We start from the raw sequence: 26,614 nt of genomic DNA on the forward strand, positions 1-26,614 counted from the left end.
GATTGAAGTGTCATTAGAGGAGGTTTTGGAACAAATAGAAAAACTTAATGTTAACAAATCTCCGGGACTGGATGGCATTCATCCAAGGGTTCTAAAAGAACTTAAATGGGAAATTGCTGAGCTATTATCTGTGGTTTGTAACCTATCCTTTAAATCGGCTTCTGTACCTAATGACTGGAAGGTAGCCAACGTGACACCAATATTTAAAAAGGGCTCTAGAGGCGATCCTGGCAATTACAGACCAGTAAGTCTAACTTCAGTACCGGGCAAATTAGTCGAAACAATAGTAAAGAAATAAAATTGTGAAGCATGTAGAAGAAGATAATTTGTTGGACAAAAGTCAACATGGTTTCTGTAAAGGGAAATCCTGTCTTACTAATCAATTAGAGTTCTTTGAAGGGGTTAACAAACATGCGGACAAGGGGGATCCAGTAGATATAGTATACTTGGATTTTCAGAAAGCCTTTGACAAGGTCCCTCACCAAGGGCTCTTGTGTAAATTACATGGCCATGTGATAAGAGGGAAGGTCCTTTCTTGGATTGAGAACTGGTTAAAAGACAGGAAACAAAGGGTAGGAATAAATGGTAAATTTTCAGATTGGAGAGGGGTAACTAGTTGTGTACCCCAAGGGTCAGTCCTGGGACCAATCCTTTTCAACTTATTCATAAATGATCTGGAGAAAGGGGTAAGCAGTGAGGTAGTAAAGTTTGCAGATGATACCAAACTCTTTAGGATAGTGAAGACAGAAGCAGACTGTGAGGGACTCCAAGAAGATCTCACCAAACTGAGTGATTGGGCAACAAAATGGCAAATGAAATTTAATGTGGATAAGTGTAAAGTAATGCACATCAGGAAAAATAACCCCAACTATACGTACAGTATGATGGGGGCTAATTTGGCTACGACAAATCAGGAAAGAGATCTTGGAGTTATCGTGGACAGTTCTCTGAAAACTTCCACACAGAGTGCAGCGGCGGTCAAAAAGGCAAATAGGATGCTAGGAATTATTAGGAAAGGGATAGAAAATAAGACCCAGAATATCTTACTGCCCCTGTATAAAACTATGGTACGCCCACATCTTGAATACTGTGTGCAGATGTGGTCTCCTCTCCTCAAAAAAGATATTTTGGCCTTGGAAAGGGTTCAGAAAAGGGCAACTAAAATGATTAGGGGTTTGGAATGGGTCCCATATGAGGAGAGGCTAAAGAGACTGGGACTTTTCAGTTTAGAAAAGAGGAGACTGAGGGGGGATATGATAGAGGTCTATAAAATCATGAGTGGTGTGGAGAGGGCTGATAAAGAAAAGTTATTTATTAGTTCCCATAATAGAAAAACTAGAGGACACCAAATGAAATTAATGGGTAGCAGGTTTAAAACTAATAAAAGGAAGTTCTTCTTCACACAGCGTGTTGTCAACCTGTGGAACTCCTTGCCAGAGGAGGCTGTGAAGGCTAGGACTATAATAGAGTTTAAAGAGAAGCTGGATAAATTCATGGAGGTTAGGTCCATAATAGGCTATTAGCCAGGGGGTAAAATGGTGTCCTTGGCCTCTGTTTGTCAGAGGCTGGAGAGGGATGGCAGGAGACAAATCGCTTGATCATTGTCTTCGGTCCACCCTCTCTGGGGCATCTGGTGCTGGCCACTGTCGGTAGACAGGATACTGGGCTAGATGGACCTTTGGTCTGACCCAGTACGGCTGTTCTTATGTTCCTCCCTCCGGGCACCTGGCCCCTCCGCCCCCTGCCTGTTGGGAGTGCAAACTGCACAAACTCACCAGTGGGTTCCTCCCCGGCCTCGGCCTCGGCCTCTGTCTCGGCCTCGGAGGAGCTGCTGGAAGGGGCCTGCTGGGCGGTGGCAACGCTGGCCTCCTCACTGCCAGACGTGCTGGTGCTGTCTTCTCCCTCCCCTGGCTCGGTGGGACGGTTGATGGGGGGGCGCTAGCAGGTGTCCACAGGGACAGCTGGGGCTTCCGGGGCTGGCTGGCCCAGAAAAGCATGGAGCTGGTCGTAATAGGGATGGGCATTGGGTCCTGCCCCCCTTCCGTCGGTGGCCCGCACATACCCCAGCCGCAGCTTTTACTTTGGACCGCAGCTGCTCGCAGTTGCGGCCAGGGTGTCCCTGCTGCGCCAGGTTCTGCACCAGCCGCGTATAGAGGTCTGCATTGCGGCGGCGGGACTGCAGGTCGTGGAGACCCTCCTCCTGCCAGAGGTCCAGGAGGGTCTCCAGCTCCCTGGGGGTCCAGGATGGGGCCCGGCATTTCTGGCCCCTTGGGGCTTCCTCCCCTGCGGGTGCAGGTGGCTCACCACCTGGGGCTGCCATGCTGGGCTCAGAGGTGGCTGTTGGGCAGCACAGCGCCATGTGGCAGAGCTCAAGCTGCACGCTCTCCGGCAGGCTCCTGCCACGGGCGCCCAGCAGCCTCCAAGCTCTTTAAGAGCTCGGGATAGCAGGAAGTCCGGGGCTCCTACGGGGTCTCACGGCGTCCAAACCGCTTTTTTCCGTTTCTTCTGCTTTTCCGGAAAAGCTGTCTACACTGGCCCTTTTCTGGAAAAGCTTTTCCGGAATAAGGACTTATGCCCGAGCGGGAACAGCGTAGGGTTTCCAGAATAGCGGCTGATTTTGTACAGTACAGCATCGTTGCTTTTCCGGAAATTCAAGGGGCCAGTGTAGACAGCTCGCAGCTTATTCCGGAAAAGCAGCTGATTTTCCGGAATAAGTGGCCCAGTGTAGACACAGCCCCAGTGTCCAAGAAATCATATAAGGGAAGAAGAGTAGAACAACACTTTTTATAGCATAGAATAATTAGTAGATGTAATACTAATCTAGAAAGAGTAATATAACTTCCACCATGACACAGTTAATAAGCTGATTCGACATGAATAAAGATAGCTTTTTTTTTTTTTACCGTGGTAGGGGTATTTTTGGCCATCTTCACTGTATTATAATTCATTTCCTAATTAGCTATTTCAATTCCTACAGACAGAGCACATAGCTACATAATCCATAATTAAGGAGTTGATGTATTTACAATAAAACCAAAGAGTGTCACTTCTTCTTATCACACTCTATATTTATCGTTGATTTGGCATCCATCAATAGTGATTCTTTATGACAAAATTAAATCTCTTATAGCACTTCTTCCAAGCCAGTTGCTCTTCTTTATTTAAACTGACTGCCTAAGTCAGAGTGCATGCACAGCTCCACAGGAACTTGAGAATTTTCTGTTTATTTCATTAGGCATGTTGTGAGTTTCTTCTTGCATCCCTTAGAAGCCTCGTCTGTTTATTCTTCAGAGATCATTGAACATTTTAGATCTTCCCACTGCAGGTCCTTTTAATAGTAGAATGCACAGAGAGGGGTAAAAGCTTTATCACCTAAAATCGATAGGGAGAAGATAGATGTCAGAGCTGCATAATTGTGAATCCCAATTTATCAAGCTTTGTCAAATGATGTGTTGAGACATGCAGACCTTTCAGGTGAACCTACTTTAGAGCTGTCATAAAGGGAGCTATGTTTCTTAGTGAAAAACAAAAACTTTTAGACAAGTCTCACTTCAGAAGTACCTGTGTGTTTGTAACATACTTTGTTTTCACATACATAGAAGTGTTTGCAATGACACAAGCATTGTCAATATCCTTGTTATTTTACTTTTGCAGCCTGTGTCCATTCTCTACTCTGACATTTCCCACTTTGATACCACTAGCTCAGTACCAAGGATGGGACATTTGTTTTTTTGGTGTACAGTTCTAATGTAGTCAAGGGTCAGGTCTGCACTGGAAGGTTGGCTTAAGGTACACAACTCCAGCTATGTAGAATATGTAACTGGAGTTGGCTTACCTTAAGCTGAGATTGGTGATGTCTCCACAGCCAGCTTCCCTTACTCCTCATGACTGCGAGGAGTACAGGCACCAGCCAGAGTTGCCCTCTGCATTTGATTTTATGGGTCTATACTAGACCTGCTAAATCAAATGCCAGAATGGGACGCCTGGTGTTCCGGGGCACGGATGGGGATGTGTGTCCCGTCAATGGCCCTCCCGCAGTTGGGGAAGCCGAGGGCGCTGAATCCCCGGATGACGGCATCCGGGTCGGCGAGGCAGACCACCCTGCGGAGCAGCACCCGGTTGATGGCCTTGACCACCTGTGGAGAGACACGGCAAAGCGCCAATCAGTGGGGCGCCCGGGTGGCTGGGAGCATTCGTGCCCTGGCAGTGCCCCGCGCCCCACTCCCGGAAGCAACCTCCCTGGCGGCGTGTAGTACGGCTGGCACAGACCGACCCCTCCGGTGCAGGGCGCTTTCGCCTCCTCCCGCCCCCCCTTTGTCCCTGGGGCGGCCCATCCCCTCCTTGCAGCCCCTCTTCTCCCCCCCGGCGCAGTGGCCGACGAGTGCCATACCTCCATGAGCACCGCTCCGATGGTGGATCTCCCCACGCCAAACTGGTTCCCGACGTATCGGTAGCTGTCCGGCGTGGAGAGCTTCCTGAGGGCAATGGCCACCCACTTCTGGAGGGGGATGGTGGGCCTCGTGCAAGTGTCCCTTCTGCGCAGAGCAGGGGCAAGCCACTCACAGAGCTCCAGGAAGGTGTCCCTCCTCATCCTGAAGTTCTGGGTCCACTGTTGGTCTTTCCAGTGCTCCAGGACGATGCGGTCCCACCAGTTGCTGCTGGTGTCCAGACGCCATATGCGGCGGGGCACGCTGGTGCCGGGGCGCCGCTGTGGCTCCTCCACAGCCCCCAGGGTGGCCAGGCGGAGAGGCAGGGGGCTGACGTGCACCAGGAGGTGCCAGGCAGCCTCGAGCCATTGCTGGCAGGCTTGCAGCAGCAAGTCCAGAAAGTGCACCAGAAGGTGCAGGGCGAGCTCTGGCTCCATGTTGCCACCTGCGGCAGCGTCCCCGAAGGGAAGCACCGACACACAGGGGCACAGAGACCAACGCTTTGCTGTCCCTTGGCGAGGTTGGCAAGCAAGCAGGAAAAGCTGAGAACCGGCTGTCCGGGGGGGTCCCTTTAAACACGAGCCTCAGACAGCAGCCACACAACGCAACTACTGACCTGATGCCCTGCCGGAACCGGTTTCAGCTGCCCTTAAATGCGCCCCTGAGTCCAATCAGTGTGGACGTGCTAGTTCAAATTAGCAAAACGCTAATTCAAACTAGTTTTTAGTTCTAGATGCGTTAGTTCGAATTAGCTTAGTTCGAATTAACTAATTCGAACTAAGTTAGTTCGAATTAGCGCTGTAGTGTAGACATACCCTAAGGGCCAGGAGCTCCTTGCACAGATTGCACACACTTGTCACCTGTCTATAGAGCAGGTAATCATTCATGATACATTTGGGCACAATAATCAGGATAGCCCTCACTCTGCTGCTTGGCTTTTGCCTTTATTCTCTCCTACATCTAATTATGTTATTGATAGGGTTTTTATTTAAATCAGGAAGTTTTGGTTTTAGTGTAGTTTAAAAGTTTTAAGGAATGGCAAGTGTACCTCCCTTCCAACTCCCCTTCTAAACTCCCTTATGATACTCCCTGTCAGCTGCCCCCCCCCCTTTTTTTTTTTTTTGCAAAGCTCCCACTAAGCCTGATTACCAACACACTGTTCCCAAGCTTCAGGGAGTAGCCAAATTAGTCTGTTACAGAAAAAAATAATGGTCTGGTAGCACTTAGTCTATAAAGTGCCACCAGACCATTTGTTGTTTTTTTTAACACCGTTCCCAGTTCACCTTCCCAGCCAGTAGCTACCCTTTTTAACAAATACATTCTTTCTTCTTTGACAGTGGGTTTCATCATTCGGCTTTTATTGTATATCCAGCCTTATTCATTCACCCATGCTATTCAGCCACTTGCTCTTCTTGAAGTTAATAGTAAGATTTTCACAATAAGAAGAGATTCAGGCCACAGATGCACATCTCCCATATTCCTTCAGAGGTTTCCCCTGCCCTTTGGAGTATTAAAACATCTCTGTGTAACTTCTGAATATTATTACGTGGATTTCCATTATTCAACTTTTACATACTTTTCTGCTAAGGGGATTCTGCTTAAAAAATAATCCATGACTAATTTCTGGAAAAGACTGAAAAAAATTGAGCATATGGAGAAGTTAAAAATTATGATTATGGATGTAATTTTGTAGTTCAATTACACCACTACTTTATATAGTAAAACATGGTAATGGTTCCCCGCTTACTGCAGTTCCCTATCATAATGGTCCATCATCTTGATTCCCTCATGATTCTTCCTCTTATTTATTGCAATAATTTATGTAGCTACCAGTTATAACAGTCCTTTTGAAAGGGCATTATTAACAGCTTTACTCACAACAGTATTCACTTTGAAGTTTCATCTCATCTCTTATAAAGCCTATCTAATTATTTTGAGTCACCCTTGTATTCTTCAATGTGATATCATAAATTACATATGCATGTCTGCTTTGAAGTTACCCAGGCATTTGTACACAGAGTAGAACTCAAGAAAAATATACAGTTAGCACCAAATGGTTCAATGCATAATTGTTCCTCCCTGAGGCAAAAGGTCCACTGAAGTAAATGAGCCTTTTTAGTAGACTGAATCAGAGGCAAGAATTTGGCCCTGTACAGTATTTCTATTACTGAACAAATGTACACACCGTTGTCTGACCACTAAATATCCAGAAACTATTTTCTCCATGACAACTACTGGGGCAATTTTAAGAACTAAGAAGTCTTTTTTTTTATCCTGGGAAAAATGTAATTTAGTGTGTGTGTGTGTGTGTGTGTGTGTGTGTGTGTACACACGAATTATATGTGCATGTTTCCGGTGAGAATTAGAAATGGAATTATGTCCCTAAATCACTTTTACCCTATGAGCCTAATTTTAGGCACTCATTTTTAAAATTTTAATCAGGGATGCTGCTTATGCATACACAGTAAAACTCCAATTGTCCAGCATCCGTGGTCCGGCACTCCTGATAGTCCGGCACCAAGTGGAACCCGGAAGTGCTCCAGCCAGCCGGACAATTGGAGCTGCTCTGCCCCCGGCTTCCCCAAGTCAGCCACTGGTCAGTTTCAGTAGCGCCTAACTTGGGGAAGCTGGGGGCAGAGCAGCTGGGGTGCTGCCGGGTTTGTCTCGTAGTGCCGACCCTCAACTGAGCGGCGCTGCGGGACAAACCCAGCAACACTTCAGCTGCTCTGCCCCCGGATTCCCCAAGTCAGCAGCTGCTGAAACTAACCAGCAGCTGACTTGGGGATGCCGGGGGCCAAGCAGCTGGGGTGCTGCCGGGTTGGTCCCGCAGCGCTGCCCTCTCCCATGCTGTGCAGTTCCCCGCCGCCCCCCCTCCAATCCCATCCCCACTCGAGACCCCTCATAGCCCCCCTTCTGGTACTCTGGCATATCTGATAATCTGGAACCCCCTGGGTCCTAAAGGTGCCGGATTATTGGACATTTACTGTAACTCTATATTTAAGAGCATAATTTTAGTTATTTGTTAAAATTGTAACTAAAATCTCAGGCATAGCAGGTACAGACCAAATGCAAAGAGAAATGATATCTGTTTCATGTACTGACTGGTGGAAATGACATGAAAAGATGCCATATTTCTAAAATGTATATTAGCATTCTGTATATTGAGATCTACCATTGCAATTAGACTTAAAAATACTGGGTTTTTGGTGCCTCCTTTTCCTTCCAAGTACCTGTGTTCTTTCTGCCATCCAGATTGTTTCAATAACTTGACAGGAGGCAATGAAGGGGCACAGTTATCATAAAAAAAAGAAGGAAATATGAAAGATTTTCTACTACACTTTGAAAAGGTGTTTGACACCATAATTCCTAGCCTTAGTCCCAAATATAACAAGCAAACAAGATACTTAGGCATCTGGCTTATGGCATCACTGTAAACAGGCTTCTCAATGGGGTTGATGATTTTATGTCATACATCTAGTAGCAGTCATCAGCATCACATCTGGGTTTGGCTTCTAGCATATTATTAATTTGTTCTCTGGATATCAACAGCACAGAACTCAGTTGTTAAAATTATGGTTTAAATAAATCATGTTTAATTCACAAAACATCTGAAATGAGGTGAAAGTGAACTGATATTGAGATAGCTCCTAATATGTGTAGTTCACCATACCTGCACGTATTAACTGCAGCACTGAGTGTAGTCTTCAAAATTGCACACTTACAAAAGTAGCATATTATTATTGTTGCTATTTTTCTAAAATACATGTGGGACCTCCCTGGGCAAATCACCTTCAGGACCTGACCGGTAATGGATGAGGGATTTTTCTGGATCAGGCAAGGTCATATCTGGCCTCTCTACTACAGACTCCCCCAGCCCTGGACTGGCTGCCAGCCCCCCACCTGCTGCCAGCCCTGCTGCCTTGTTCCTTCCACCCCTCCTCCCCACCCCACTACATGAGGTAGCCAGCTGAGCTCACAGTGCTCCAGGCTCCCGGTCACACTGGGCAGTTCAGCTGCAGGGATCCCAGCCACCAGCTGTCAGCCGGGATTCTGGGCCTGGAACAACCGTGGTCCTGACGAACCACGAATGTTGCTGGTTTAGAAAGTCCTGATTTACATAGGTTCATACTATATTACTAGTATGCCCCTACTTATGCATTGCAAAATGTAGTTTAAGTTAATTTTCTCTGGTACACCTGTTCTCAACAAATGTTTACCGATTTCATGTTATTTTTACAAAAGCAGAAGGATAAGATAGCAAAAGAGATGTGAGCCCTATTTCCCTGTTCAAGAAATCACTAGCATGTTCTTAAGTCCATCCCTATTAAGAACAGCACTGGAGTAAATATTTAAATTTAGCATACGCTTAAGATCTATCCTAAATTGGCCTGCCTTCCTGAATTGAGGTCATGGTGAATAGGCCTATGAAGAATGTGACATGAATTTCTGCACCAGCTAATCCAACTCTCAAGCATGATTCCCTTACTCATCCATTTACGCCCTATTTAACACCAGGTAGGTTCTGCCCCAGAGTCAGAAAATCTCATTTGACATGTTCTTTTTTGAGAACTGTTTGGAATTTTCCAACTGACTTCTGGTTGACTGCAGTGGGAGGAGAAGGCTTACAGCAGAGAGCAATCTACAGCCCTGCTGGAAGTCATTGCCTGCATCAAGGATGAATTGAGACTCTGCAAATAGGAGTGAGTTGTTCAACAAAAGCATATCTGACCCCAGTCAAAATAAGCAAAATATTGTGAGAGCCTAAAACAAGGAAAGAATGAATACATAAAATGACCTTTTTTTTTTTAGGTCATGATGATGCACTTAAAAAAAAAGCCCACCAGAGATCAACTAGACAAATAAGAAAGCTGTATATGCATTATGCCTATACAATATGGATTACATTTTTTTAAAAGTGTAGTAATAACAAGACTAAGTCTTGTAATTCTAGTGAAAATACTGTTTGTTTATGCAATAAATAAGACTTCAGTCTTAATGATTGTCAATCTGGCACAATTTCAGTAGCATTATGTTCACATAAAATTTAAATAATTAAAGTAATGAATTCTTACTCCATACAGAAAACGTACCGAATGTTACTGAAAAGACATTTCTTGGATAGTCATTTTCAAGTATATAGTGTTCTGGCTATATATAATAAAATATAACTTATTAAATTGGAGAATAACAGTCTTTTGTCAACTAGTGCACTGGGGAAAAAAACAAGATGAAAAAGTGTTTTGATAAGTAACTTAAAAAATACAGTGAACTTAGTCAAGGAGTGGGAGAAGGTAAATTACAAATTTCTGTTGCCATTTATTATGAGGTGCAAGAATGGTATGGTTAACTGGATCTCTCATGTGTAACATGACATGTTAACTTAAGAGACTTGCACTAAAGCCCTTCCCATAATGAATAGTTAATGTCATTAAGAAATATTTGTATGTGTTATCTTCCAAATCAAATATACAGTGAATAATTTAAATATGGATGCATCAAAGCTACGTCTAGACTACATCCCGTTTTCGTAAAAGGGATGTAAATTAGACGTATCACAATTGCTAATGAAGCGGGGATTTAAATCTCCCCTGTTTCATTAGCATAAAAATGGCTGCCGCTTTTTTTTCGGCACTGAACTTTGCCGGAAAAAAGCACCAGTCTAGACGCTGATCTTGCAGAAAATAAAGCCTTTTCCAAAAGATCCCTTATCCCTTATTTCAGAGAGGGATAAGGGATCTTTTGGAAAAGGCTTTATTTTCCTCAAGATCAGCCTCTAGAGACTGGCGCTTTTTTCTGGCAAAGCTCCATAGCGAAAATGCAGCAGCCATTTTTATGCTAATGAAGCAGGGGAGATTTAAATCCCCGCTTCATTAGCAATTGCGATACGTCTAATTTACATCCCTTTTACGAAAAAGGGATGTAGTCTAGACGTAGCCCAATGGAAAATCCAACTCAAACAAGAATGAAGAGAAATACCTTAAACACTGACAAGAACAAAAGTAGGTTCTAAAGAGAAAAAAAAGGACTGTCTGACAAGTAAATGTCCACAAATGTTAATCCTTAAAAAGATTTACTGAAAAGCTAGGGAAATTCAAGTGTCGTTCTCATGTGATGTTTCCCAGAGGTCCAAGGTATCACTGCAGCTTCCATAAATATTCTTGTGATTGAGGAATAAGGTCCAAACTCTACTAGGTATATGGGTGCCAGGCTGGAATATGACAATTTTATTTAAATGTCCAAATCTTTGTGACCCAGCAGGCTCTGTATAGAAAATGAAGGCACTTGAGATTTCATCTCAAAATATGTTTAACCTTTATTTTAGGAAGCATTATATCCAGATTTCCTGAAGAATGAAGATTAATCTTTCATCTTTTGATAACCTTTTGTCCTTTCTCATCCTTCATATCATGAAACTTTGTTCTCAGACCATGAAAGATTCCTCCATATTCCCTATAGATGTGGTTCAGTTTTTGTTTTTGTATTGTTCAGTGAATTCCCATATTCTAATTGCTGTTTCTTCTTAATGGTTTCCTTCTAAGAATTATCATAAGTTTTTATCTTAAAAGAAGCAGGTATTTGAATCATTATCTTAAAACAGACTAATCAATGTTTTTTAAATCTCAGAAAATTTCAGTTTAGTTTGTGTAAAAGATTTTAATTTGCTTTGTTTTATCCGACTCAACTTCTGAATCCTGGTTTACAGCCGTAATGTCCACTGAAATAAATTTTGCACTTTTCAGGTTTATTATGGCACTTTTCAAACCCAGATGACTGATTTATTTGATTCCCAACACCAATATTTTGGTATTAGAGTTAGAGATTTTTATGCAAGTTATATTTCATTCTTTAAAGATGGCTGAGTTTTTCTTTTCAGCTTTGTTAGCATTATCGATCTTATTAGTTTTTATACTTGTCGCTATCCTTTCAAATCCTGCCAATTCACCTCCATCTCTTTTAAAAACATTTATGAAGTTTTGAATTTGTTCTGTGAGATTGTTACAACACAGATGCATTTATTTGATAATGCATTTTATCCATTAAATTACTAGGATGACCAGCCTGGAAACTTAAATTCTGATATGGGATACTTTATATTTCATAAGTACCACATTCTGTTAGTGAAATTCCTGAATCATTTTACATTGAAGAGAAATGTAAATGTATGTATTGGGGCTGGTTCATGAATGTTCTGAAAATCCCCCTCCCCCCCAAAAAAAGAAGAAAAAATCCCTAAGCTTTGTTACTTTACTCTTTGGCAAATACAATTCAAAAAATGTGGTCCCCTACACTCAATGGGTATTACGCTCTAATGGGTGGCATTATTGCTATATGGCTGTCCTTGTGTATTTGTTTATTAGTACAGTACAGCTGTGCTCTCTTCTTCACTGGGCAGGGGAGGAGAGCAAACAAAACTAAAACAGAGATCAATAGTGTTCCAAAATTATCATCTGCAGAGAGTGATGGTTATGAAGCTTTCTCCCCAATTCTGAAAACTCACAATATGCATTAAGGTCTGTGTTTGGAGGGAAAGGGGATTATTAGTTTGGAAGGGAGGAAGATAGGGAACTGGAGCACAACCATTTCACATGTCATGGTTTTCCTAAAAGGCTGAGTAGTTTTCTGGTCAAAATCTTGGGATACTTTTAATGCTTCTACCATAGTCCCTGCCTGTGTGGGAGAGAGCTACTTTGAAAACTTACTAGGAAAAGAGCTGCAAGAAACAACGTCCATGGCCTAATTATTAATTACATTCATTTCTACCTATGGTTGTGATACCTGTGCTATCAGTGGATGTTTCTGCTTATAAAAGCAAGTAATATCAAAAGACTACAACAAATTTGTCTAGTGCTCTACATCAAGGAGGAATTTTCTAAAGTACAGTACAGTTGTCATGCCTGCTAGCTAAAATCGAAGTAGTGGGCATACAGCAAACCTATATTCACATCCTGCTCACTATCATAATCTTTGTACAAAATATCCCTTGTTAGGTATCATTTTAAAAATAACATACTGGTGAATAATATGGTTACATGTTATGGGGGGAGGAGGGAGAAGGGATTTGAATTGGGAACTAGGTCTAATATATATTTTAGTGTACTGTATATTGTGATGTGGTGTTTCCTGAGTCTATCTTGTTGAAGCTTCTGTGACTAAACAAATTGAAAAGGGGGATTGAATCTCCCAGTGCCCAAGATGAGTGCTCTAAGTAACAGACTATGGTCATTCTCCTGCTTGCTTTCTCTCTCTGACCCAGTGTTGAATTTGTTGCACTGTAGATAATGAAAGAATCATTGGGCTGGGGGTGGGGAACAAGCAGGAGAATGACTGACTGTAGTTTAAAAGCTTCAGAGGGGTAGCCGAGTTAGTCTGTAACTTGAATAACTTAAAAAAACAACAACTAATCGTTGAACAGCACCTTGAACACTAAAAAAACATGTAGATGGTACCATGAGCTTTCGTTGGCACAATCCCCTTCTTCAGATATTTGTAGATTGGTGGTCAGAGCACTCAGCTAGAAGGTGACAAATCACAGTTCAAATCCCTTCTATCCATTAGGTAGAGAGGAGATTAGAACCAGGGGTCTCCACCTCTGGTGAATACCCTAATCAGCGGGGTAAAAAGACATGAAGGAAGCTCTTCTTCCACCCACCCACCCCTGTCCTACCTACTCCTAAGGCTGTTTTCTGTGAGCTCCATCTGTAGATCCAGAGATGGTAGATGAGATCTGAGGCTGCTTATAGACTGGAACCTGTAGGCAAGTTAGGTGGAGCACTATCTATCTTCTCCCAGTTTGTGCATCAACCTGGTGCTTAAGCATTCAGACAACTGCCACAGCAATACTATACTTGTGCTTACATGAAGAAACATAGGCAACTAGAAAGCTTTTACAGAAAACTTTTAGGTACAAAATGTTTTAGGCGCCTACAGGGTGAGAAGAAAATAAGTGGAGGGTATTTCTGATTCTGGGGTTTAGGTGGCTAAAGTAGTAGTTAGGCACTGAAATCCTTTTGTGGCTCTCACCTTTGCTGTTTAAAAAAATCTCTTATTTCTGCTCTTAATTTATCCAGCATCAGCTTTCATTATCTATTTGTGGTGGTATACCATTTTCTGCTAGATTTAATAGAGGGCAAAATTTCAGCTGCACACCTGATTTCAAATTCCAGCACTCTATTCCTTATGCAGATTGATATGTTTTAATTCTGGTGTCAGTCTGAGTTCATTTCTATTATCACTGTGCCTATTTTTGAGCACCAGGGTTCCCTTCTCAACCAGGGTTGTGAGGAATTGGGGAAAAGGCATGTTTTAGCCCTGCTTTAGATGATACATTTTAGATGTGTTGGCTATAACTTGAACAGATGAAGGTGAAAAAAGTTACACGTGTTTTTTATTAAATAACTTCAGTGTATTGTTTGTGTGTTTTAAGAAATTAAAGTTATTAATAATAAAGGTGGAAAATGCCAGAGCCTTTGGTCAAAACAACTACTTATGTGGATTTAAAGTTGATATAGATAGATATAGATATATTAGTTTTACAGAAGATCAGGATGATTTATATAATGCAGTGCATGTTAAAGGATGAGAATTTCACTGTATCTCCCTAGATGGACCTACTATTTCAGAGATAAGGATGAGTCTTTAAAAAGAAACTGTAGGAATTAAAGTACAGTACACTTTTCTGCTATTTTAGATTCTGGTCATCAAATCAGCCTGTTTTACAGTAGCCATCCTTGTTTAAGTTAAAATTATTTTACACAAGATACCTAATGTTCAGTATCAGAAATGAATGTCATTCAGTTAGAAAAAGCCTATCAGCTCTATTTTTGTGGCATACAGTAATTGTAAAGTTAATTTTGCAAATCTCCTAAGCTGAGCACTTTGAAGATTTATCTGAATTCTTTAAATGTTGGGCCTAATAATGTTACATGTATTCTGAACAGCTTTATTAAACTCAAGTAAATTATTCTTAAGGCTAAAAAATGACTTTGAATTTAATTCAGATTAATCTCACTCTTTGTTGCCATGAATTTAAAAAGGACTCAAACTTGAGATAAAACACAAGTGAATTGTAAAGGAAATCACATATGTTTAAAACAAATTTTATGCCATTCAGCCTAACAGGAGAAGATGATTCTTTTATTCTTAATTGAGGAGAAAATGCTTTCTAAATATTTTAAATTACTAATTAGCATAGACTTGGTGATATTTACATCCAGATATTTACAAAATGACTTTAAAGTAAAGTTGAATAATATTTTATTTCTATTAACTGTAGTTCCTGCTAAACATGGAAATTAATTTTCCACATTGTATTGTTAAAATACAGCACTAATATGAATGATTGGAGGGTTATTTTTCTCACTTGTTTATTGTATTATATTTAAAACCCCAAGGCCACATCTACAGTAGGAAATTATTTCGACTTTACTAAATTCAACTTCTGGGCATCCAATTTTAAAAATTTGAAGTTCTTACTATGTTGAACTATGTTCTCACTATGTTGAAGTTCCTCACTATGTTGAAGAATCAAATGCAGTCTGAGGCAAGCTCCATTAATATGGACATGCTACCTTGGACTCAGAGCCCAAGGGAGCATACTGGGAAGCTGCAGGAGACCTCCTAAAGGCCAGTTAGTTCAAATTAGTGGCACCAGAGTATCCACGCTATTGTTATTTCGGATTTACAAATTCGGGAATAGTGTTATTCCTTATGAAAAGCAAGATTACAGAGTTCAAATTCTCTTGGCCCTTATTCTGAAATAATGGGCTTGGTAATTTGGATGCATTGCTTACAAATGTTACCTTGGGGGGATAATTTCAGACTAAGATCCTAGTGTAGACCAGGACCAATAGACTTGATACTATAGTGCACGCAGGAGTGAAACTTTTATCCTGAGGCTTTAAATTTGGCATAAATCAGTTGATTTAACCAGCCTTCTTTTGGATTTTAAACTCATTAGGGTAGGTTACATGTATGTGCTAGCTAAATACAGATCCATATTTTGATTCAGATTCTGAACACTTGAAAAATTAGGTGATAGTAAGGTATCTCTAGACTGCGGGGGTTTTCTGGAATACCGCTCTGCCACGTCCAGGGAATGTGTTTGATCTTCTGCTTTTTTTGCAGAAGAGCAAATGTGCTCTTTCAGAAGTTCTTTATTCCATGAGGAAGAAGGGCTCTTCTGATAGAGGAGGATTTTCCGAAATTTGGCCCAGTGTAGACAGGCCAAATTTCAGAAAAGCCTCTTCTGAAAAAAAAAAATCAGAAAAAGGTGTAGTGTAGACCTAGCCTAAGAGTCAACAGGAGCTTAGGAGTCTGTCTTTAGTATACAAGTAGTTTATTCTTGTTTTCAAGGCCGGGAAAACATCTGAAACAATGAAGGACAGGATAAAGATGCAAAAATAAATTTAGAAAGGTTTTGATATGAAAAATACAATTTAGCTAAGATGATGTCTTATAATGTGTGTTGCACTAATAAAGTATAGTGCTTTTACATTTTTAACTTGTTTTAACTTGTTAAAAATAAACCTACAATAGTTGATATTACTGTTAAAGATTTAGTTTAGTGCTTATCCATTCTAATTTGCAGTTTTGCATTTATTTTAAATATTTCACTTAGAAATTTCACAACTTGTACCAAGCTAGATGGTAGAATTATTATTCATAGGGTAACAATAGTGTTAAATGTGTTGTGCAGTTAAAGAGTTCCAAAGTTCAAAAGCTATGTACTGTTGATGAGAAGAGGTTTTGTAAAAGACATACACATATTGGAATTTAATTCCCTCATTCCCCCAAATGTGTGGCTTTTCTTTATTTATTGGAAGTGGGGGAAACATCTATCATTGTTTTTTAATAAAATGAAATAATTGTCAGTTGAAATAACTACTTAAGCTCAGCATAGTTGCAATCCATGCAATACTGTACTGCACAGGAGAAGACTTTTAGGATCCAGCAGCTCCAAGGAACTCTAAGTTGCTGAAGAGTCCTGAAGCTTCACATAAATATGGCTACTGAAGGAGCTCCACCCCTTTTGATCGTAGCTTCAGCCTTGCTGATTTCAGAAGAGCAAGAGGGATCCCAGGAATTGAGTTCTAAGAAGCTTCCAAACTGCACAGGAAGGTAAGGTTGCAGAGTAGTAGATTTTCTGCAGAGATCCACATAATCTTAACTTCAACCTTGTGAAGAAGGGACCTCATGAGAACTGAATCCTAAACTATTTCAAAATAACAATGAAATAAGCCACTCAATTGTGAGGTAAATGTGCTGTGTAGAAGCACCCCCAATGTCCCTCAGCTCCTCCTCCGAACTACATTTACTTAGTTCATTACTATTTTTCTGTGATTCACAGTAACTCCGTGGATTTTAATGATGCCCAGAAGTCATAAGGAGCTAAATGGGGACACAGAGATTATGGGAGTCTGTGGAATTCTCAATCTCTGCAGGGCATTGGAACCTTGAAGGAGTTATCAGCAATACTGAGCCACTTTAGGTTTGATGCATTAAAGCATCACATGATCTTTGTTATAGACTGATATGTAAACTTTTATATTCTCTTTGGGGTCCCCAGTGCCATTATAAATTGTTACCATTGTAGTTTTGAATGTTTTCGGAACCAAGAATAATACTGTGAATGATAAAATCCTGATAATTGTGTGGATTTTGAAATTTGATGTCTATTCAGAAAATTTGATCAGTGTTTACATTCCTAAAATATGTACAGTGCTATATTAAATCTGCTTTCTGATCCAAACCCCTGTGCTTCAAATTTCAATTCAGGATGTTTTGGGGCACGTATCACATAACACTTCTTCTAGCAAGAATTTGCTGTATTGTAAAAGAAATCACAAACATTCAGGCCAAAATTTTCTTTCTAAACAAAATTGAGAGATGTGTTGAAAGCCTCATTTATACTTGAACTCTGGTTGGCTGTGCTCAATGAAGAAGGGAATATAATAAGTAGGAAAATATATAGGCCTGAAATACCATATTTAAAAAGTAAATTGAAAGAAAAAACTTAAAAAACAACAAATAGTCTAGTAGCACCTTGAAGACTAAATTGTTACAAGAGGCTGATAAGAATCATTACTTTGCACTTGGAAAAGAAGATGACCAACACCAGATGACCAACACCAGATTCTAAAAAGACATCAAGAACCATTAGCACCTTCATAGTTTGTTTGTTTAAGTCATTAAGATATGGAAGATAATGTGCAATCCATCCGATATCCCGGTTCATAGCATTTGCATAAAAATTATAGTCGTGAATGAAGTTATGTTCCAACCCTTCTCTGTGTATTTGAATTGTGGAATTAGTTTAAAACAAAATGGTGACTTGGAGATCCAAGTACTACCTTTTTGGATATCTGTTTTGTGTCCATTAATTCTTTTGGGTAGAGATTGTCCAGTTTGCCCAATATACATTGCAGTAAGGCATTGCGGGCATTTGATGGCATAGATCACATTAGTGGATGTGCAGTTAAATGAGCCTCTGATTTGGTGACTGATGTGGTTAGGTCCAGTAATAAAATCACTTGTGTAGATGTGTGGACAGAGTTGGCACCAGGGCTGATTGCAGGGTTGAGTCCCTGGGTGATTATGATAGAGGTATGTTACATGGTTACTGGAAAGAATTTGTCTGAGGTTAGGGGGTTGTCTGTAAGCAAGAATTGGCCTCCCTCCCTCCCTTCCCCCCAAAGACTCTGAGAGTGAGGAGTAATTTTCCAAGAATTTTGTAGATTGTTGATAATACACTGGAAGGGTTTAAGTTGTGGACTGTAGGGCTACGTCTAGACAGCATCCCTCTGCTGACAGAGAGATGCAAATCAAGCACTTTGGAAATGCAACTGAGCCCGGGATTTAAATATCCCGTGCTTCATTTGCATACTCATGTTCTGACACCGTGCCGATCTGGCTCAGTGTCGAAAGTGAAAGTAAAGTGTAGCCACGGCTTTGCTGACAGCGGAGAGCTTTCGGCAGCTTGTGTACTTCTCAAAAAATTTGAAATCTGGACTTCCAACATTTCTGTCATCTAAAGAAGTGGGTTGTGCCCACAAAAGCTCATGATACCATCTACATGTTTTGTTAGTCTTTAATATGCTACTAGACTATTTGTTGTGTGCGTTTTTTCTGTTACAAACTCGGCTACCCCTCTGAAGCTTTTACATTGAAAGAGAAACTTTGGTGGCAGCAGCAATAATTGGGGAGAGGGAGACAATTTTGAATAAGCAAGAAACTGCGTAACCCTTCATTTTTATTAAAAAAACAAAAACAAAGAGGCCAACTTCATTCCTGATTCCATTCCTTTCACTTCAGTGGTCTCACAGCAGATGCAAATTTGACTAATTCTTCCTTAAATTAAATGAGGATAGCTCAGATAACTACTTTGCTGAAATAATCATTTAAATACAGCAGAGAGGGAAAAATACAAATTTATGAAAAAGATTTCTGGAAAGCATTTTGTCCAAATGTCTAGTGTGATTATATACCACATTTCACATACCATATATCACTATGGCACAGGGTGCTGAAACTTTTCTCCTGTATGGGCTACTGTAATAGATCAAGAGCCTTGAGATTAGGAATTGAGGTGACACTTTCATTTGCAATCCCCTGACATATTATCAGTGTAAGGGCACATCCACACAACAAACTAACATCAGGGTTTGAATTCAGAGTCAAGGCTAATCAGTGGTGCAGTTAGGGCGATCTAGTCTGGTACACCGTATCATTGTCATGTATTGCTGATATGCTGTACTGGAAAGACACAGGAGCAAAATGTGGAGCTATCAGGTAGCCCCATCCCAGAAATTTCTCCAGGAAGGCTGTGCTATCCTCAGCTGGACTGTACAGACTTCAGACAGGAGATGCAGCTGTGTTGAAGGGCTGGAGGTGGTATAGTCATGTCACAGAAGCTCCTGGCATGGGCCTGCCCAGTGGCTCATGCTCTGTTCCTTTTGCTTCTGTGATTCCAGATAGACCTGCTGTTCAGAAATTATATCCAGTATGGTAGAAGGACAGAGAAGAGCCCCCTCCAGCTAACATAGAATGGGGAGGGCACAGGGAGAGCATGGGAACTCCAGTATGGAGACACATAGGGGCGTCACTTCTCTCCCCTCCACTCCATGTTCCTTACGTGAGTTGCCCATATGGATAAGAATTAAATTCTTCTTGCACCATGGAAACCTCTCTTTCTTTTGTCTATTCACAAATTATACTAACCCAGGGCTTGAATCAGGCCCCCAGGAATCCATAGAGCAGCATATTAAACTATCAATTTGCCCCAGCAGCCAAGCACCCTAAAATCAACTTTTCTGCCAACCAGATTCTGGTGAAGAACCAGAGTGTATGTAAAATGTAGATTATTAAATATCAGGGATTGTTTGAAAGCATTATTAAGGATTATTCAAGTTTTTAGAAAGAAATCTGTTTGTCACCTAATTAACATAAAATGACATAACCATTATATTTGTAATTAGATTCTTTATTAATAAATTCTAATTGTAAGGAACACATGCATTTAATTGACATTTACCATGTAGCTATACCAAGCTTGATATCAATTAACACACTTATCAAATGTCAATTACAATTTCTTAGATTTAATTGCTGTGAAATTAACTTGCCATGGGCTACCTTTTAAAATGTTAATATTACTCATAAATGCAATGTAATAAATATTGCATCTAATGTGCATTTATTGCTTATGCAATTTTGACTAAATTATACAAAGTTAAACAAATTTTCTTCATACTTATTAAACGTCAGTAAGAATTCTTTTACACAATAATTTATCATACAATAGCAGCCATACCAAATTAAATTTGTTGCCAGCTTTAAATAATTATAGTACAGCATTTTAGATGTTTATTCAATAAACAGATAACTATTTTAAGATCCACATTAGGGAGGAAGGGGTGGCAAATGATTTCTATTAGTGATTTAGAACATTTTAGTATGGTGTGAATGTCATACATTTTTGATAAAGACCTTCCATGTGATTCATATCATTTTTGCTTTCATCAGAAACAAATGTCAATAGGTTAGATCCTGTTCTCATAGAAAAGCATCTAGTGGAAGCTGGGAGGTCTATTAGACCCTGAACCTTCACACTGATCTGTACAAATAGATTCCTTCACTGGTTTATGGCCCATTGACTTCAATAAGATTCTGTGCAGACATAAGATTTTGGCTGCATGGAACAATTTCAAGTTCAGAGCCTTATCAATGACAGCCAGATCCCACATTCTTATGCTGTGTAAAATTTCCAATGAGTGAAAAGTAACAATCCATAGTTCTTTCACAGCAATTTCCATCTGTAGAACGGAAAGTGCTTTATGAAACTAGTTAAGTACTATTATCTGTATTTTAATTAAGACTCACCGAGATGCACTGAAGTGAATGATTTGCCTGAGATCATGTGTCACATCGGTGTCAGAACCACTATGGTTAGAGTATCAGAGGGGTAGCCGTGTTAGTCTGAATCTGCAAAAGCGATGAGGAGTCCTGTGGCACCTTATAGACTAACTGAAAGTTAAAGACTAACTTCAGTTAGTCTATAAGGTGCCACAGGACTCCTCGTCACTAGTATGGTTAGAGTTCCACTTGCAGAATAACTAAAGGACCATGTCTTTCCTAAATGTGTGTGTGGAGGTGGGGTAAGGAGGATGTGTTAATCATGGGCATGGTGCAAATGAAATAATCTTAAAATTGCATGAAGAAAGAGCATTTTTAAAAGGACCTTTCAGAATGAATACATATATCTGTAACCTTAGAAACAATGAGTAGTCCTGTGGCTCCTTAGAGCTTCCTTCCCGCCCCTTCTTTGAGGCCCCACCACTGCTCCACCCTTCTCCAAGACCTCATACTGCTCACTCCATCCCCCCTTCTCTCCCATCCTCACTCACTTTCACCAGGCTAGGATAGGAGCTTGGGGTGTAGGCTCTGGTCTTGGGCCAAGAGAGTTGGAGTGAGGGAGCGGGTCTGAGCTTAGCCAAGGGTAGAGTATTGGAGTCCAGGAGTAGTTTCAGGGTGCAACTCTGGGAAGGCGTTTGGATGCAGGGGGACTTGCATCTGGGGCAGGAGGTTGCATGCAGGAGGAGGTTCAGAGCTGGGACAAGGGTTCAGGAAGCATGCTCTTGCCGGGCACCATTTAACTGAGATGGATTCCAGGTGGAGCAGTGGAGTTAAGGCAGGCTTACTCCTGCCCTGACCCTGCACCACTCCTGAAAGCAGCTGTTGTGTACAGCAATGGCTCCATGGTGCTATGTGCTGCCCCTCATCTACAGGCACTGAGCCCACAGCTTCTACTAGACATGGTTCCCTATAATTGATCAATGGGAGCTACAGGAGTGTGTCTACAGGCAAGGACAGCATGTGGAAACCCCCTTCTCTGTGTTTCTCAGGGGATGCAGGGACATGCCAGCCATTTTCAGGAGCAGCAATTACCATAGGGATAATTACTCCAGTCATGACAGGTTAGGCATTTTAGAACTCACTACTCGTAGAATTAAATTTAAGCATAAGAGAGAAATGAAAATGATGAAATGCACAGACCAGACAAAAACCAAAACTAACCCACTTTGCAAGCAGTAACAGAAGTAACAACAACCCCCCACGTATATGTTGGGTCAGAGATGACAGTGAACAACAATGTGTGTTTGTGAGACTGTCACACACACTGTGTGTCTCTGTCAGAGATTTGCATTGTCAAGCTCCCTCCATGCCCATCTCTCTGTGTGCAGACAGGTTACAGAAGTGGGGGAAGGAAGGACACCCTGACTTCACAGTCCCCCCTTCTCCCTCCCACACCCTGCACAGCAAGCAGGAGGCTTCCAGAGGGGGCAGCTCCAAGGCAGAGGGTAGGAGCATCATGACAGTGTGTAGATGGCAACTGAAGTGCCAGCACTTGATAGCTTCCTGGCCAAACTAGTCAGGATCACCTGTCAGAGGCTCTATGATCTACCGGTAGATCCCAATCAGGAATAAGGGACCTTTCAGAAAAGGCTTTATTTTCCCAAATATCCCCGTCTAGACTGGCGCTTTTTTCTGGCAAAGCCCCGAGCTGGAAAAAAGCGGCAGCCATGTTCATGCAAATGGAGCGGGGGAGATGTAAATCCCCGCTTCATTTGCAATTCCGACTTGTCTCATCTGCATCCCTTTTCCGGAAATGGGGTGCAGTGTAGACACAGCCATAGGGTTTAGTATCATGTCATTAAAGATTTATCTGTATCTGATTTTATCTTAGATTCTGGTAAAGTCCAATGATATTGGATTTGGATAAACCTGAACAAATTACAAAAAATAAGTCATACACATAAATAAAAAAAACCCAGTATGTTGCATATTAATGTACATAGTGGGTCTGCAGAAATTAATCTTGGCTCCTTCCCAGTTTCCAGAAGAACCTGCTGTATGTTTCTATGACCTTCTACCCCAGAGCAGTGTGACACTTCCTGGGCTTGTTTCCATGTCACACTCTTTCATGCTGTGCTAAAAATCTTATATTATTTTTTTGGGGAGAGAGGGGTTCCCCTAGAAAGCTGCTTGACTACAGTCAGTCCCCAGGTTATGTACAAGATAGGGACTGTAGGTTTGTTCTTAAGTTGAATCTGTATGTAAGTCGGAACTGGTACATATTGTGGGGGAAACTCTGGCCAAACATTTCTCCAGAGCTCAGTTTTATTCTCTCACACCTCACTTCCCTCAGTCCTTTATTCTCAAGCTGAGGTGTCTGCTGAGAAAAGCCGCTCCACATCTCCCTGGTCTGCTGGGGGGAGGGGAGGCACTAGCTTCACGTCTCCCTGGTCTGCTGGGGGGAAGCAGCTAGTGCGGGATTGCCTCACCCTGTTTGTAAGTAGGGATCCGATGTAAGTCGGATCCATGTAACCCGGGGACTGCCTGTACTTAATTTAAGCAGCTAGGCTCTTCCACCACTGAAAAGGTTTGGGCTTCAGAAAAGTAATATAACAGAATAACATAGAATTCTAAGACCTCTGTTTAGTCAAGTGTGGTCTGAAGCTGCTAGTCTCACTGAAGGAAAAGAGGAGTGTTTGGAACAAGTCCAGGGCAATCCTCCATCTCACACCTTTCTCCAAATATCAGTGCTCCTGTTACAATAATGAGACCTCACTTTGCCCAAAGTAAGGCAAACACAAATAAGTGTAACATAATGAGGGTGAGGATCTGCTTCTTAGCAGATGGAGAATATAGAAAATGGGTAAGTGGAGCAGATGGGAGCGAGGAATGATTTTGGAGCCAAACTGAGCAAGGGATCAAAGTGAATGTTTAAGGAGGGAAGGGAGTAGGCATTGGATCAAGCACCAATCAACAAAGAAAATGTGGGTTGGTGGCAGGGGCAATCAATTGAAAATCAACTAAGTATCCTTCCAAGCTCCTCACCAAGGATTTATTTTGTTCCCATTGAAATCAATGTTTGTTTCCCATCATTGACTTCAGTTGGAGCCTCACTGAAACCCAGAATACAAGGGAACAAGAGAAGCAAGTCGAGTTGGAAGGGAAGCTTGCCCCTCAATTCTGTGAGTCAAAATACTCACCGTCTGTCCAAAAACTTGCTTATGTAAGATGAAACGAAGTAAAGAAGACCTAGACAGTTACACAAAGGCTGTGTCTAGACTGCATCCCTTTTTCGCAAAAGGGATGCAAATTAGACATATCGCAATTGCAAATGAAGTGGGGATTTAAATCTCCCCGCTTCATTAGCATAAAAATGGCTGCTGCTTTTTTCCGGCTCGGAGCTTTGCCGGAAAAAAGCACCAGTCTAGATGCGGATCTTTTGGAAAATAAAGCCTTTTCTGAAAGATCCCTTATCCCTCATTTTAAGATCCCTTAAAGGGATCTGCATCTAGACTGGCGCTTTTTTCCGGCAAAGCTCCGAGCCGGGGAAAAGTGGCAGCCATTTTTATGCTAATGAAGTGGGGGAGATTTAAATCTCTGCTTCATTTGCAATTGCGATATGTCTAATTTGCATCCCTTTTACGGAAAAGGGATGCAATCTAGACACAGCCTAATAGTTTTCATGATTTCCTCAATGTGTTGTCTTCAAGAAAAATATTCTCTTTTCCTACTATGCATACTTCCCTGACATGCAGCTTTATGCAATTAACTTTGGTTTATAAAGTTTACATTTAACTCAATTGATAAATAATTGAAACTGGAATAATTTATACATTGACCTCAGTGAAATAATTTGAGACTGGCCTCAGTGGAAGGCACTGACAGTTAATACATGTGCCTCTGATCTAAAATGGAAGATGGAGCCAAACAAACATTTTACTTAAAATTACTATAGCAAGTATTAAACAGATGGTATGGAATTAAAAAACAACCCCCGGGAAAAACAGTTTTAGTCAGCAACTGTGATTTCTTTTGCTATCACAGGAAGAAAACTATTTAAGTTATATGTTTTAATTGTATGTTTGGGATGACCTGCACCAATTAAAATATTTGCTCTGTATGTATAATGTTAGTTACATGAGTAAGATGATTCAGTAGTAGCAGAAGTCTATATGTGACACTAAGCAATAAGGAGTCACTATAGGACTTAACCCTCTCAAGGACTCTTCCTCTGAAACCAATTGCAACAGTTATGCTCAGGAGCCATGAGGTGTCCAACGGAGCCTGAAATGTGACCAAGGAGGGCAAGGAGTTCTTAGTGGAGAGGACCACCTCTAGACTTTTCTATCTCTAGAGATTTTAATGTCCTTGAGGCTTCCAGTTGGAGCATGTCAAATTAAATTAGTGAAATCTGTTAATTTATTACGTTTATTACTCTTTGGGGACATGTTCAATTGGTGACTTTCATCCTGCTCTCGGACCAGCCCTTGAAATCCATTGCACTGAATATGATGACAACACTCTCAGCTGAGGCTTGTTCATTGTGTATTGTTGTATGTCAGTTGTTTAGCTCAGAGAGAAATGAAACCTGGATATTCTCTGGCCACTTTTACTGAGGGAGAGTTTGTGCAAAGAGACGGATTTAGAGTCTCATCTCTCTTTCAACTCTTGCTGTGAAGTGAAATTGTAATATAATGCAAATAATAATAATAATAAATACAACTTTAACGCCTCACATCATCCCCTCCACATGCTTATTTTTAGGTAAGAACATGAATTGTTCCAGAAATTCCTTAATAAATATATCAAATGAACCATCACAGCCTTTCTCAGATAAAATTTGAACTGTTAGAAGTGGAATTTTCTTTGAATTATGACTTCTGGAATCAAATGCTTGGTTTTCAATACTAGTTGTTTGCATTACATATAGTTCTATTTCACTAATAATAGAGATAAATCTAAGTACAGGCAGTCCCCGGGTTACATGGATCCGACTTACATCGGATCCCTACTTACAAATGGGGTGAGGCAACCCCGCACTAGCTGCTTCTCCCTAGCAGACCAGGGAGAAGCGAAGCTAGCGCCCCCGCCCCCCAGCAGACCAGGGAGACGCGGAGCAGCTTTTTTCAGCAGACACCTCAGCTTGAGAATAAAGGACTGAGGGAAGTGAGGTGTGGGAGAATAAAACTGAGCTCTGGAGAAATGTTTGGCTAGAGTTTCCCCTACAATATGTACCAGTTCCGACTTACATACAAATTCAACTTAAGAACAAACCTACAGTCCCTATCTTGTACGTAACCCAGGGACTACCTGTAGAAGGAAAACGCAAACATTTATATTATTGTCCTATATACGCCAAAAATGTGTTCAGCGGATATACAGGCCCTAAGAAGCAGTTCATAGTGCTCCTTCTTTAAAAAACTCCACCACCTTTTCATTATTTTTTTTAATAAGCTTTTCTTGAAACCAAATTCTGGTTTCTCTCAGAGGATATGTCTACACTACCACCCTAGTTCGCAGTAGGGTGGTTAATGTAGTCAATCAAAGTTGCAAATGAAGCCTGGGATTTAAATATTTGCATCTTGCCGGGCGCCGCCATTTTTAAATCCCTGGTAGTTCGGACTCCGTGCCCGCAGCTACACGCGGCACGGAGTAGGTAGTTCGAATTAGGCTTTCTAATTTGAACTACCATTACACCTCATTAGAAAGCCTAATTCAAACTACCTACTCCGTGCTGCGTGTAGCCGTGGGCACGGAGTCCGAACTACCGGGGATTTAAAAATGGCAGCGCCCAGCAAGATGCAAATGAAGCCCGGGATATTTAAATCCCAGGCTTT

The sequence above is a fragment of the Pelodiscus sinensis genome, chromosome 5, assembly GCF_049634645.1.
Source record: "Pelodiscus sinensis isolate JC-2024 chromosome 5, ASM4963464v1, whole genome shotgun sequence".
In the NCBI taxonomy this organism is placed as follows: domain Eukaryota; kingdom Metazoa; phylum Chordata; order Testudines; family Trionychidae; genus Pelodiscus; species Pelodiscus sinensis.